Source organism: Brachycentrus maculatus, unplaced genomic scaffold (assembly GCF_059751285.1).
Source record: "Brachycentrus maculatus isolate JH-2025_06_01 unplaced genomic scaffold, ASM5975128v1 h1tg001196l, whole genome shotgun sequence".
Taxonomy (NCBI): domain Eukaryota; kingdom Metazoa; phylum Arthropoda; class Insecta; order Trichoptera; family Brachycentridae; genus Brachycentrus; species Brachycentrus maculatus.
The window spans coordinates 1-13,884 of record NW_028281883.1 but is presented as its reverse complement, the minus strand read 5'-3'; positions in this window follow the sequence as shown (position 1 = coordinate 13,884).

The window sequence follows — 13,884 nt, the reverse complement described above, 5'->3', positions numbered from 1 at the left end:
TTCCAGCAATGCTGAGAAGTTCCTGATTGGCCCACACTAGATTATTCCTTCTGTTCCCAACATGGATTAAAATAAAACTGGAGCCTGGGTAAGGACCTATCCGACATCGGATCCGTGTTAGTTTATAAGGAACTCTCACAAGAGATGTTATCATACATGATAAAACTACTGAAGGACATTGGTACCATAAACCAAGCTAAGACACTAAATGCCGAACCCTCTTCTAGTGGAACGGAAGGCCTGTTGACGACAGTCACCAGTCCGGCTTCTCCTGAGGAGTTTTACGTGGTTTCCTCCCAGCAATGAGCAAATGCTGACAAGTTCCTGATTGGCCCACACTAGATTATCCCTCATGTTCCCAACACAGATTAAAATAAAGCATTTAAAAAAAAGTTATAACATAACTATAAATATATACATTCAGACCCGTAAATGGAAGCATCTTTAGCTACCTAAACTAGTCGTTAAAATAAGCATAACTCAAGTGGTGAAAAACAAGTGTTCTCATATACAATTTCATCATGTCTTACCACAAAGGGAATGCCGAGACAAAAAATAAAATATTTATACGAGTATGTTATGCTCGAGTATGTACATTTTGCATGTTCACATACAATTTTGGAAAAAAAGAAACAAAAAAAATTATGTTAACATGTAAAAGTCTGGCTACCGTGTTTGAGGTCCCGGGTTCGATTCCAAAGGGAGTCAAAATAAATACGGGTGATTTTCACTCTCATATTTATTTAATAACACCCCGGACTGGTACAAGAAGCGGAGGGCTGATCAGCTTGCCTTCATGCAATCAACGATCAAGATAACACTGCGTTGCTACGATGCAGTGCCCTATGCACCATTGGGTGCGGATAAGGGTTAAAAAATAATAATATGCAAAACACTTTTGACGGAAACGCATACCATACCATACGCATATCATAGTCACAGAAACCATACGGGAAGGCATAGGTCCTTGTTATCCCTTGAATTTCCCATTTATAGTGTCAGTCATTTGAATATCCTATAAGGAATGGTAAATTTATTCCAGGAAACGTCAATCCTATATGGGATACTCCTTTTTTAATTGACGTTTGACGCAAATTTAAATCAATCATTCCCGTGAAGGAAATTTACATGTCATGATTCCTCGACATATCTCGGGAGATATCAAAATGCGATTGTATCCGGGTTCAAATTGACAATGTTGTTACTAAGCGAAAACTGTACATTTATTTACACAAATGTTTTTGCAAATAAATTGTATGATCACAACATTTTGAGTGTGTCCAGATACTTGTTCACAAAATCTGAATTATCTCCAATTATCTACAGGACTTATTTTCATATTATTTTTTGACATCTCATCAAAGAAAATGAAAATGATATTTTCTGGCGTTTCTCATGTGTGTGATTATAATCCAGAATTCGGACCTCGCATACTAATAAAAAGAGTTTCTGCTTAATGAAAAGCTTCTTTTCATCTCACTAATAGATGTCTCTAGTAAAGTTCTAGTAATTCAAGAACAATGTTTCAAAACTGGTTCACATATATAGAACTTTCAAGAATTTGAGTAGTGTGGTTGTGAATAATGGGTAGAATTGGTGAATGTTACACGTATGTAAAGTGATCACTTAAACCAGCCTATGACGGTCGTCAGCCCCGTAAATGCCCAGACTTCCATATTCTTATTCATCTTTGATGAGATGTCAAAAAATAATATAAATTGTATAATTTTTCCAATATCTTCAGTGCGTCGAAATACTGGTTCATAAATTCTGGGTTAAGCTTCAATTACGAGTTATTTGTAATTATATGTAGGTAATTATAAAGGCCAAAAATGTAAGGTGGAGGAAACCCAGATTTGTGAACAAGTATTTAGACACACTCAAAATGTTGAGAATAAAATTAACTGGTCAATTATAAGCTGCATAAAAATTGAAAATCATATTTTCAGGGGTTTTCCAGTATGTAAAAATAACCTGGGGTTCGGATCATGCATACAAATAAAAAGGTCTCTGCTGAGTAAAAGTTTTCTCAATCCAACATAGATGGCTGTTGTGAACTCATATTAAGATTGATGATATATCGAAGAGTTCTGTCAATCATGGGTAGAATGATGAATGTTGCACGTGTGTAAAGTGACCACTTGACCAGCCTATAACAGGTCGAAAGCCCTGTAAATACCCAAATTTTCCTATTCTTGTTCATCTATGTTGAGATGTCAACAAAATTAAGAAATGACTCCTTAGTAGAGAAAAGACTTGTGGACAAGTATTTGGACACACTTAAAATGTTATGAATATAAAAATAAAATAATACGAGATGAATTTTACATATCGCTCACTCCTTTCAAGAACGTCATAAATCAAAAAAACTTGATTTTTCAGGAGAACGTTTTTAAAGTTTAAAAATATAACACAATGTATTGAAAATAAATATCAAGCCACTTATTGAACTTTTTACTGTGCAACAGATCTTTTAAGGTGAAACCTGAAGGTTTTTCTCTACTTGAAAAACATTTAGTTTATTTTAAAAAATAATTAAACAATACCTTTACTTCAAAATGCAAAACCAACATTTTCTGCCCTGTAGCGGGTAAATATAAAGTTAAAAATATGCCTCTTTCGCTGGGATATAGTATATTTTCTGGGCATTCCGAAAACATGCACGACTAAAAATTGACGATTTTTGATTTATGACGTTCTTGAAAGGAGTGAGCGATATGTACATTTCATAAATGTCTCTGTTAATTATTATTATTTTTTAAATTTTTTACTAAATGCAAATAAAAAAATGTTAAAAATATGCCGCTTTTGCTGGAATACATTTTCTTGGCATTCCGGAAACATGCACAACGTAAAATTGACGATTTTTTAAATATGACGTTGTTGAATGGAGTGAACCATACGTATTTCAAAACAGTGACACAATTATATTTTTAACTGTTAGAATTGCCTTAAATAATAACGTGTCTCTTCTGCAATTCCGAAAGAGTGTGAGAGCATACAGAGTAACAGTATCAGGAATATCGACGACAGTAAATAAAATTAATATTCTGTGAGTGTAACGGTAAGGCTTACATTCCGCATAACCGTTACGATCACCAAAAGTCCTTCGGCGTTAAGTAGGTGCCTGACGTCACACGTGTAACATACTGATGCCTGACGCCTGACGCCTGACATGTCGGTCACAAAGACGAAATGAATAGTTGGAAGTTATAACATGTCAATATCGGTATCTGAAGCATTCAATAACTTATTTTAATTCAAGTTTTACTTACAACATTTTGAGTGTGTCCAAATACATGTTCACAAAAACATTTTTTTTGTTTACTTTTGTGAACAAGTATTTGGATACACTCAAAATGTTGTAAATAAATTATCTGGTCAAATTATAAGCTTAAATAATAAAAATGAAAATGAAATTTTCTGGCGTTTCTCGTGTGTGTGATTATAATCCAGGATTCGGACCTCACATACTAATAAAAGAGTTTCTGATTTATAAAAAGCTTCTTTTCATCTCACCAATAGATGTCTCTAGTGATTCAAGAAAAATGTTTCAAAATTGGTTCATTTATATATATATAACTTCCAAGAATTCGAGTAGTGTGGTTGTCAATAATGGGTAGAATTGGTGAATGTTGAAAAGCTTAAATTAAACATTGATAGATAAGTATAACCAGAAAGCAACTGCCGAAATAATTCATGAAAAATTCATTTTCTTAACTTTATTTTAACGATGTATTCGACTATTTTGCTTACGAAATCGTCCGATAATGATAAACGACACAACAGTAAATGAGTAAATTCCTTGTGAATTTGACCCAAATACAAACCTCGACGAAAATCTCGTTTTCTACCAGATTTAAATAATGATTCACGTGACAATGTTTGGTTTGTTTTTCACGCGAGACTTTACACTGACTTGCAACGAATGCCTAATTTACAACATTTTGAGTGTGTCCAAATACTTAGTATAGAAAATATCCTTTAATTTTTTTAGCCTATAATTTGACTTGTTTATTTATTTACAACATTTTGAATGTTACAAGTGTGTAAAGTGATGACTTTAACCAACCTATGACGGTCGTAAGCCCCGTAAATGCCCAGACTTCCATGTTCTTCTTCATCTAGATTGAGATTTCAACAAAAAAAGCCCAATTAAGTAAGGCTGTAATTTAAAATGGTGGTCGGTAAAAAAATACCCAGACTTCCAAATATCTTAAGACTTATTCATATTATATCTTCTAATAATAATAATAATAAAACCCCTATCCGCACCCCAATGGTGCATAGGGCACTGCGTCATATAAACGCAGTGTTATCTTGATCGTTTACACATGAAGGAAAGGTGATCAGCCCTCCGCTTCAAGTACCAGTCCAGGGTAATATTGAATAAATATTACAGTGAAAAAATCACTCATATTTATTCTTACCCCCCCTGGGAATCGAACCCGGGACCTCCAGAACGGTAGCCGAGCGTGCTGACCATTACACTACGCAGGCGGACAGATTATATCTTCTAACGTAGAAAAAATAAAATCCTTTAACCAATCTCATTAATTCCTCTCCTTTCCTTTTCCTTCCTGCAAATTCAATTTTTTATACCTCACCCTTACCATTTTACTCCCTTCCTCACACCAGTGGCGGTACTTCCCTAGAAGCCCAAAAGCCCGAAAACTCCAAATAAAAATGACTAAATCTAGACCAAATGATTAAAAATACATAATTAATGTGTGACTGTTTTTAAATTATCGTGCGCTTATATGTTTATTAAACACTACGCATGCCATTATATGGTGATGGTACTTATTGATAATGGTTGATATCTGAGGAAGATATTTTATTATATTGAACATTTTCTTTGTTTAAAGGTGATGGCTATACCTTACAAAAGTTACATGTATGCATATTTTCACAATGATTACAATACATTGTTTATATTTATAGTACTTTCTGGGTGCTTACTATATACTGGGAATGATATGAGGTGAAGGAATTATAGGTACATCATGTATTCACGAATGTGAAAAATAGTGGGTTTGCCTTACTGGTAAACCCTAGGCACGCCACTGCCTCACACACACACTCCCACTCTTCTATTATTATGTTTATATCTTAATGTTTTAATAGTTATTATAACATAAATTTACAATTGTTTAATTGGCTTTATTTATATAAATGTAACGGTTTTTGTTAATGTAATGTTATGTTTATTATTGTTAGTGTAACTATTTAAAAAATAAAAAAAAACTAACTAACCAACCATCACGCCGCTTCCCCGCAGGGGTAGGCAGAGAGAATAGAGCGCCACACCACTCTGTCCTTGCAAACATTCTTCACCTCTTCCACGTTCATGCATCTCCTCATACATACCCGCCGATTGTTACGACTCGTAACCTGACCACTTTCAAGTATTTGGCATACCTGATCGAGCCATGTTTTTTCGGTCTTCCTCTGCTTCTTTTCCCACTAACATTCGCCTCATAAATTTGTTTTACCGTTCTTTCCTCACTCATTCGTTCTACATGTCCAAACCATCTCATCACACATTTCTTAATTTTATCGATGATGCTTATCTCAGCTTTGCATTCCTTCCTTATTTCACTATTCGCACATCTATCATACATCGTTTTGTCGCACATTCTTCTGAGAGATCGGATTTTTTTTTTGTATACTTTTTTAAATGTAAAGCTGTAAAATTCCCGAACAAATAAAAATGAAATAAAATGTTATTTAGGATATCAATATAAAAATTATAATTTTAAAAAAAAATTCTCTAATTTACCATGAACCTTATTTTCTAAAATTACTGTACTTAATTTATTGTATATGGCATTCATTGATGAAAATAGCTCACTTGAAAAGTAGAATAACATATTCACTTTAGAAACAGAACATTTTGCACGAAAAGAAAAGTGAAATAAATAGCCAAATCAGATACGGTTCAAAATAATGCATTTCTTTTTTGCAAATTGAAGGAAAATATATAAACCACTGACTTCTCTACATTAACATAGTCAAGTACCGTGAGATGAGCATATCGCGTAACAAAAAAATGAATGCACTATGCAAAAGTAGATTTGTAATCCTGTGGAGATAATACGGAAAAAAAGTGTTATGCATATAAGTGAAAGTAGGAAACCAATCACCAGTCACGCGACAGTGGATTATTTTGTATAATTAATGATCAAATTAACATTGTAGCAATTTGATGCAGTGCCCTATGCACCATTGGTTGCGGTTAAGTGGCACTTGATGTTATAATAGAGCCATCTTCGTAAAATAGTACCTCATATCATTAAAGGTTTACTCTTAGATACATATGAATACAATTTAGTACGCTACTGGATTTTAATTTTGTTTTTAGAATACAAACGGATAATATATTGGATCTTTTTTTTGTAGAATATGCATAAGTACCTATATGGTAAAAAAAAAATTTTTTTTTATTCTTTGCCTTTCGTATTTTTTTCAAAACCATGTATTTATTTTGAATAAAACCTTATACATATATTCAATATAAAAACGGTATTTTAAGGAAAATCTTTCAATTACGTTAAATGTTGGCTGGGTTTGAAGAAAATTACATTGCAGGCTATCAAATATACACCCTTAACGACTAATATTAACTATTTCCTAACATAGACTAATATTAACGACCTCCTCACAAGAAGTCGTTACGCCATTCGGTTCTTGAAATTATTTCTAGAATCAATTATACATTTGGCAGGAATCGAACCCGCGACGCAGGTTTCGCAGTCGACGTCTACCCGAGTACGCCACGGCGCCTCCCTGAACACGTGATTTCCTCAAGTTTGACACAAAAGTGACAATCGTGCTAATCATCATGTTTGTATAATCGTAACGGGACACACATTCCTGCATTCTATTCAAATGGCCATAAACATCATTTAAATACGTATTAACTATTCCAGCGTTTCTCAAACTTTTCCTCATTATAAATATATATATATATATATATATACATATATATATATTATATATATATATATATATATATATAATATATATATATATATATATATATATATATATATAAATATATATATATATATATATATATATATATATATATATATATATATATATATATATATATATATATATATATATATATATATATATATATATATATATATATATATATATATATATATTTTATATATATATATATATATATATATATACATATATATATATATATATATATTTATATATATATATATATATATATATATATATATATATATATATATATATATATATATATATATATATATATATATATATATATATATTGACACAAAAGTGACAATCGTGCTAATCATCATGTTTGTATAATCGTAACGGGACACACATTCCTGCATTCTATTCAAATGGCCATAAACATCATTTAAATACGTATTAACTATTCCAGCGTTTCTCAAACTTTTCCTCATTATAAATATATATATATATATATATACATATATATATATATATATATATATATATATATATATATATATATATATATAATATATATATATATATATAATATATATATATATATATATATATATATATATATATATATATATATATATATATATATATATATATATATATATATATATATATATATATATATATATATATATATATATATATATATATATATACATATATATATATATATATATTTATATATATATATATATATATATATATATATATATATATATATATATATATATATATATATATATATATATATATATATATATATATATATATATATATATATATATATATATAAATATATATATATATATATATATATATATATATATATATATATATATATATATATATATATAGATTTGCATTATAATTTTAATTACGTGATACTGTTACATAATCATACCCATGAAACTATTAGGTAAAAGGTATGTCAAATCGAATGCATAGAATCATTCATCAGACACACCCTGTATAACACGCATATATATATATATATATATATATATATATATATATATATATATATATATATATATATATATATATATATATATATATATATATATATATATATATATATATATATATATATATATATATATATATATATATATATATATATATATATATATATATATATATATATATATATATATATATATATATATATATATATATATATATATATATATATATATATATATATATATATATATATATATATATATATATATATATATAAATATATATATATATATATATATATATATATATATATATATATATATATATATATATATATATATATATATATATATATGTATATATATAATATATATATATATATATATATATATATATTATATATATATATATATATATAAATATATATATATATATATATATATATATATATATATATATATATATATATATATATATATATATATATATATATATATATATATATATTAAAGGAGTTATCTCCAATTAAAAGAGTTATTTTTCGTATTATTTTTTAACACCTCGACATAGATGAAGAAGAATATGGAAGTCTGGCATTTACGGGACTTACGACCGTCATAGGTTGGTTTATGTGAAATATTGAAATTGGATCATATACATAGAACTTGTGAGAATTTGAGTACTGTGTTTGTAGGATTGGTGAATTTTACACGTGTGTAAAGTGGTTGGTTAAACCAGCGTATGACGGATGTGAGCCCCGTAAATGTGTGTGTACATAATTATCAGCTTAAAATCAATCAAATCGTTTTTTTCTAAGAAGATATAACAGTTTTAAAAACGACAATAAACAAACAAAAAAGTAATGTTCTAATTGGCTGATATCCCCATCCCATCAAACATTATAATAAAAAATAATAAAAAACACGTATCCATGAATCTAAAGCACAGGACCGATCACTCGGCCAATATATAACCATGATTGGCTCAACTGAATTTGGTGCAGGTCAGTAATCTCAGAGAATTTGTTGAAAACATGCACTATCGCATTAATTTAATCAATGCACTCACTGCGCGTTGATAATCTTAATAACTATAGTTTTTAAGTTATGTCAAGATTTTTCATTGATGTCTCGACATAGATGAAGAAGAATATGGAAGTCTAAGCACTAACACGGATCACAAACTGTCATTGGCTGATACACTATATAACATTTACCATCCTACCCATGATTGCCAACTGTAATACTCAAATTTGTAGGATTTTGAGTTTATGCTAAAATTGAAAAGATCTACTATATGTCACTTTTTCGGCAACATCTATGGTTAAAATTAGTAAGTTTTTTACTAGCAGAAACCTTCATAAACCCTAATTTAAAAAATAAAATAAAATTGAATATCAGTGTAAGCCGACATTTTGTATGGTATTAGTTCATTTTCGAGATGAACGGAGATTTTATTAATTAAAATTTGGAACAAAGCCAAAATAAAGGAATGGGTAAATGATCAAGAGTTAATTCTATGAAAATTGTAAAATAGTTTATATTCTTAATTTTTTTGTGTGTATATTATATGGTTGAAATGGATAAAAACGATAAAAATGTTTAATATTTAAAAAGAACTCCACCGACAAGACACATTTGGTAGCTTGGTTAATCTCTGCTAAAAATATTTTTAGCATGTTTATAATTGTTCTTTAATAAAAATTAAATAAGTAAATGTATACAATTTATGTAAATAAAAAAAAAAGTAAAAATATTTCAAAATGAAATGAATTAACAATAACATAACGCAACAATAAACTTATGACAGAACATCAAATATTTGGGAACCAAAAATTTCAATAATCTCCCCACAGATATATTTATAAAGCAGAATATATAAAAAAAATTAAAAATATGGTAAATGTTGTTTATACATGTTAATTTATAAAATACATTTATTTTACAAAAAAAAAACATTATGTCAGTAATTCATGTTTTACTTGGATTATTTCTTAAAATCTTTTGTGACACGTGTTTCGATGTATTTGATGTAAATAAATATTCTGATGTAAATAAAAATAAGACTTGACACTGGCAGAATCATCCTCTCACTGGGCGACAGAAAAATTAATTAAAAAAGAAATAAAAAAAACTGAGAATTAAAACATAATACATAAAAAAGTGTTTTTTTTTATGGCAGACCTATTCTATTCTTGTAACATGACATGTTTATGATCTTTTTTTTAAATTTAAAACTACCTTATTCATGAAATATTTGGGAATATAATATTGGGAATAGAATATATAATCAAGAAAGGTGTGTTGAGATGGTTTGGACATGTAGAACGAATGAGTGAGGAAAGAACGGTAAAACAAATCTATGAGGCGAATGTTAGCGGGAAAAGAAGCAGAGGAAGACCGAGAAAAACATGGCACGATCAGGTATGCCAAATACTTGAAAGTGGTCAGGTTAGGAGTCGTAACAATCGGCGGGCATGTATGAGGAGATGCATGAACGTGGAAGAGGCGAAGAATGTTTGCAAGGACAGAGTGGTGTGGCGCTCTATTCTCTCTGCCTACCCCTGCGGGAAGCGGCGTGATGGTTAGTTTAGTTTTTTTTTTATAATATTGGGCATAACTGTTATTATTATCCAAGTCTTTATAAGCGCCCTTGAGGTAGTATTTTACGAAAATGGCACAATAAAAATTACCCAAATTATTATTATTGGTTTAAAATATTTAAGCATCTGGGTGCTGAATTTTCGCGACCAAATAATGTGGCTGTGCCCAAAAGTGACCCAAAAGTCCCCACATCCGGGTCGGTCACCTTTCATCATCGGGCCCGGTATATGGGCCAAGGTCGCGGCGAGGCGTTGAACCTGTGACGGGCGCTTCGTGGTTGAGATATTGACCGAGTGAGCGGCCCGCTATGCGCTAGGCGCCGAATCTCCCAAAACGTGTTTCGAGGCGCTGCGTTGGCCGAATGCGTGCTTATTACAAAGGAAAATAATTAAATATTATAATGAAGTTACGAGCTTCGACCTGTGTCTATAACGCAAACCTGTTTAAGCCGTAAATTGGAGGTAATAGTTACGTGTACACTTTCATGATTTTTTTTCAATCGGATTTACTAAATTCAGATTCGTAATTCTGAGATATTTATGTTCGATTTTTAGATAAACAGTAAAACCCCTCTCGATGATATAAAAGATTAAAATCACCTGTACAAAATCTACCGGATTTAAGGATTTACTAAAACCAGATCAGTAATTCTAAGATATTTATGTTCGATTACTAGATATACAGTAAAACCCCTCTCGATGATATAAACGATTATAGTCACTTGTACAAAATCTATCGGATTCAAGGACTTACTAAAACCAGATCAGTAATTCTGACATATTTATGTTCGATTTTCAGATATACAGTAATACCCCTCTCGGTAAGATAAAAGATAATAGTTACGTATATACTTCCATGATTTAAATAAAAACAATCGGATCCAGATCAGTAATTCTGAAATATTTATGTTCGATTTTAGATTTACAGTAAAACCTCTCTCGAGGAGAGGGGCTTTACTGTACATACGAAAATATCTACAAATTGTCAAACTTGTTGAAACGGAAGCTGATTTTTTTCTGTTTTATTTTTTCTAGGTGTTTTGTTTTACTATATGATACCTTAATTTTTTTATGTTTAATACAATCATTGATTGAAACTGATAGTGTATGTAGTACAGTATTACTATTTGAAAAAAAAGTAAATATATATATATATATATATATATATATATATATATATATATATATATATATATATATATATATATATATATATATATATATATATATATATATATATAATATATATATATATATATTTACTTTTTTATATATATATATATATATATATATATATATATATATATATATATATATATATATATATATATATATATATATATATATAAATATATATATATATATATATATATATATATATATATATATATATATATATACATATATATATATATATATATATATATATATATATATATATATATATATATATATATATTTATATATATATATATATATATATATATATATACATATATATATATATATATATATATTTATATATATATATATATATATATATATATATATATATATATATATATATATATATATATATATATATATATATATATATATATATATATATATATATATATATAAATATATAATATATATATATATATATATATATATATATATATATATATATATATATATATATATATATATATATATATATATATAAAAAGTAAATATATATATATATATATATATATATATATATATATATATATAATATATATATATATATATATATATATATATATATATATATATAAAAGTAAATATATATATATATATATATATATATATATTTACTTTTTTTTCAAATAGTAATACTGTACTACATACACTATCAGTTTCAATCAATGATTGTATTAAACATAAAAAAATTAAGGTATCATATAGTAAAACAAAACACCTAGAAAAAATAAAACAGAAAAAAATCAGCTTCCGTTTCAACAAGTTTGACAATTTGTAGATATTTTCGTATGTACAGTAAAGCCCCTCTCCTCGAGAGAGGTTTTACTGTAAATCTAAAAATCGAACATAAATATTTCAGAATTACTGATCTGGATCCGATTGTTTTTATTTAAATCATGGAAGTATATACGTAACTATTATCTTTTATCTTACCGAGAGGGGTATTACTGTATATCTGAAAATCGAACATAAATATGTCAGAATTACTGATCTGGTTTTAGTAAGTCCTTGAATCCGATAGATTTTGTACAAGTGACTATAATCGTTTATATCATCGAGAGGGGTTTTACTGTATATCTAGTAATCGAACATAAATATCTTAGAATTACTGATCTGGTTTTAGTAAATCCTTAAATCCGGTAGATTTTGTACAGGTGATTTTAATCTTTTATATCATCGAGAGGGGTTTTACTGTTTATCTAAAAATCGAACATAAATATCTCAGAATTACGAATCTGAATTTAGTAAATCCGATTGAAAAAAAATCATGAAAGTGTACACGTAACTATTACCTCCAATTTACGGCTTAAACAGGTTTGCGTTATAGACACAGGTCGAAGCTCGTAACTTCATTATAATATTTAATTATTTTCCTTTGTAATAAGCACGCATTCGGCCAACGCAGCGCCTCGAAACACGTTTTGGGAGATTCGGCGCCTAGCGCATAGCGGGCCGCTCACTCGGTCAATATCTCAACCACGAAGCGCCCGTCACAGGTTCAACGCCTCGCCGCGACCTTGGCCCATATACCGGGCCCGATGATGAAAGGTGACCGACCCGGATGTGGGGACTTTGGGTCACTTTTGGGCACAGCCACATTATTTGGTCGCGAAAATTCAGCACCCAGATGCTTAAATATTTTAAACCAATAATAATAATTTGGGTAATTTTTATTGTGCCATTTTCGTAAAATACTACCTCAAGGGCGCTTATAAAGACTTGGATAATAATAACAGTTATGCCCAATATTATAAAAAAAAAACTAAACTAACCATCACGCCGCTTCCCCGCAGGGGTAGGCAGAGAGAATAGAGCGCCACACCACTCTGTCCTTGCAAACATTCTTCGCCTCTTCCACGTTCATGCATCTCCTCATACATGCCCGCCGATTGTTACGACTCCTAACCTGACCACTTTCAAGTATTTGGCATACCTGATCGTGCCATGTTTTCTCGGTCTTCCTCTGCTTCTTTTCCCGCTAACATTCGCCTCATAGATTTGTTTTACGTTCTTTCCTCACTCATTCGTTCTACATGTCCAAACCATCTCAACACACCTTTCTTGATTAA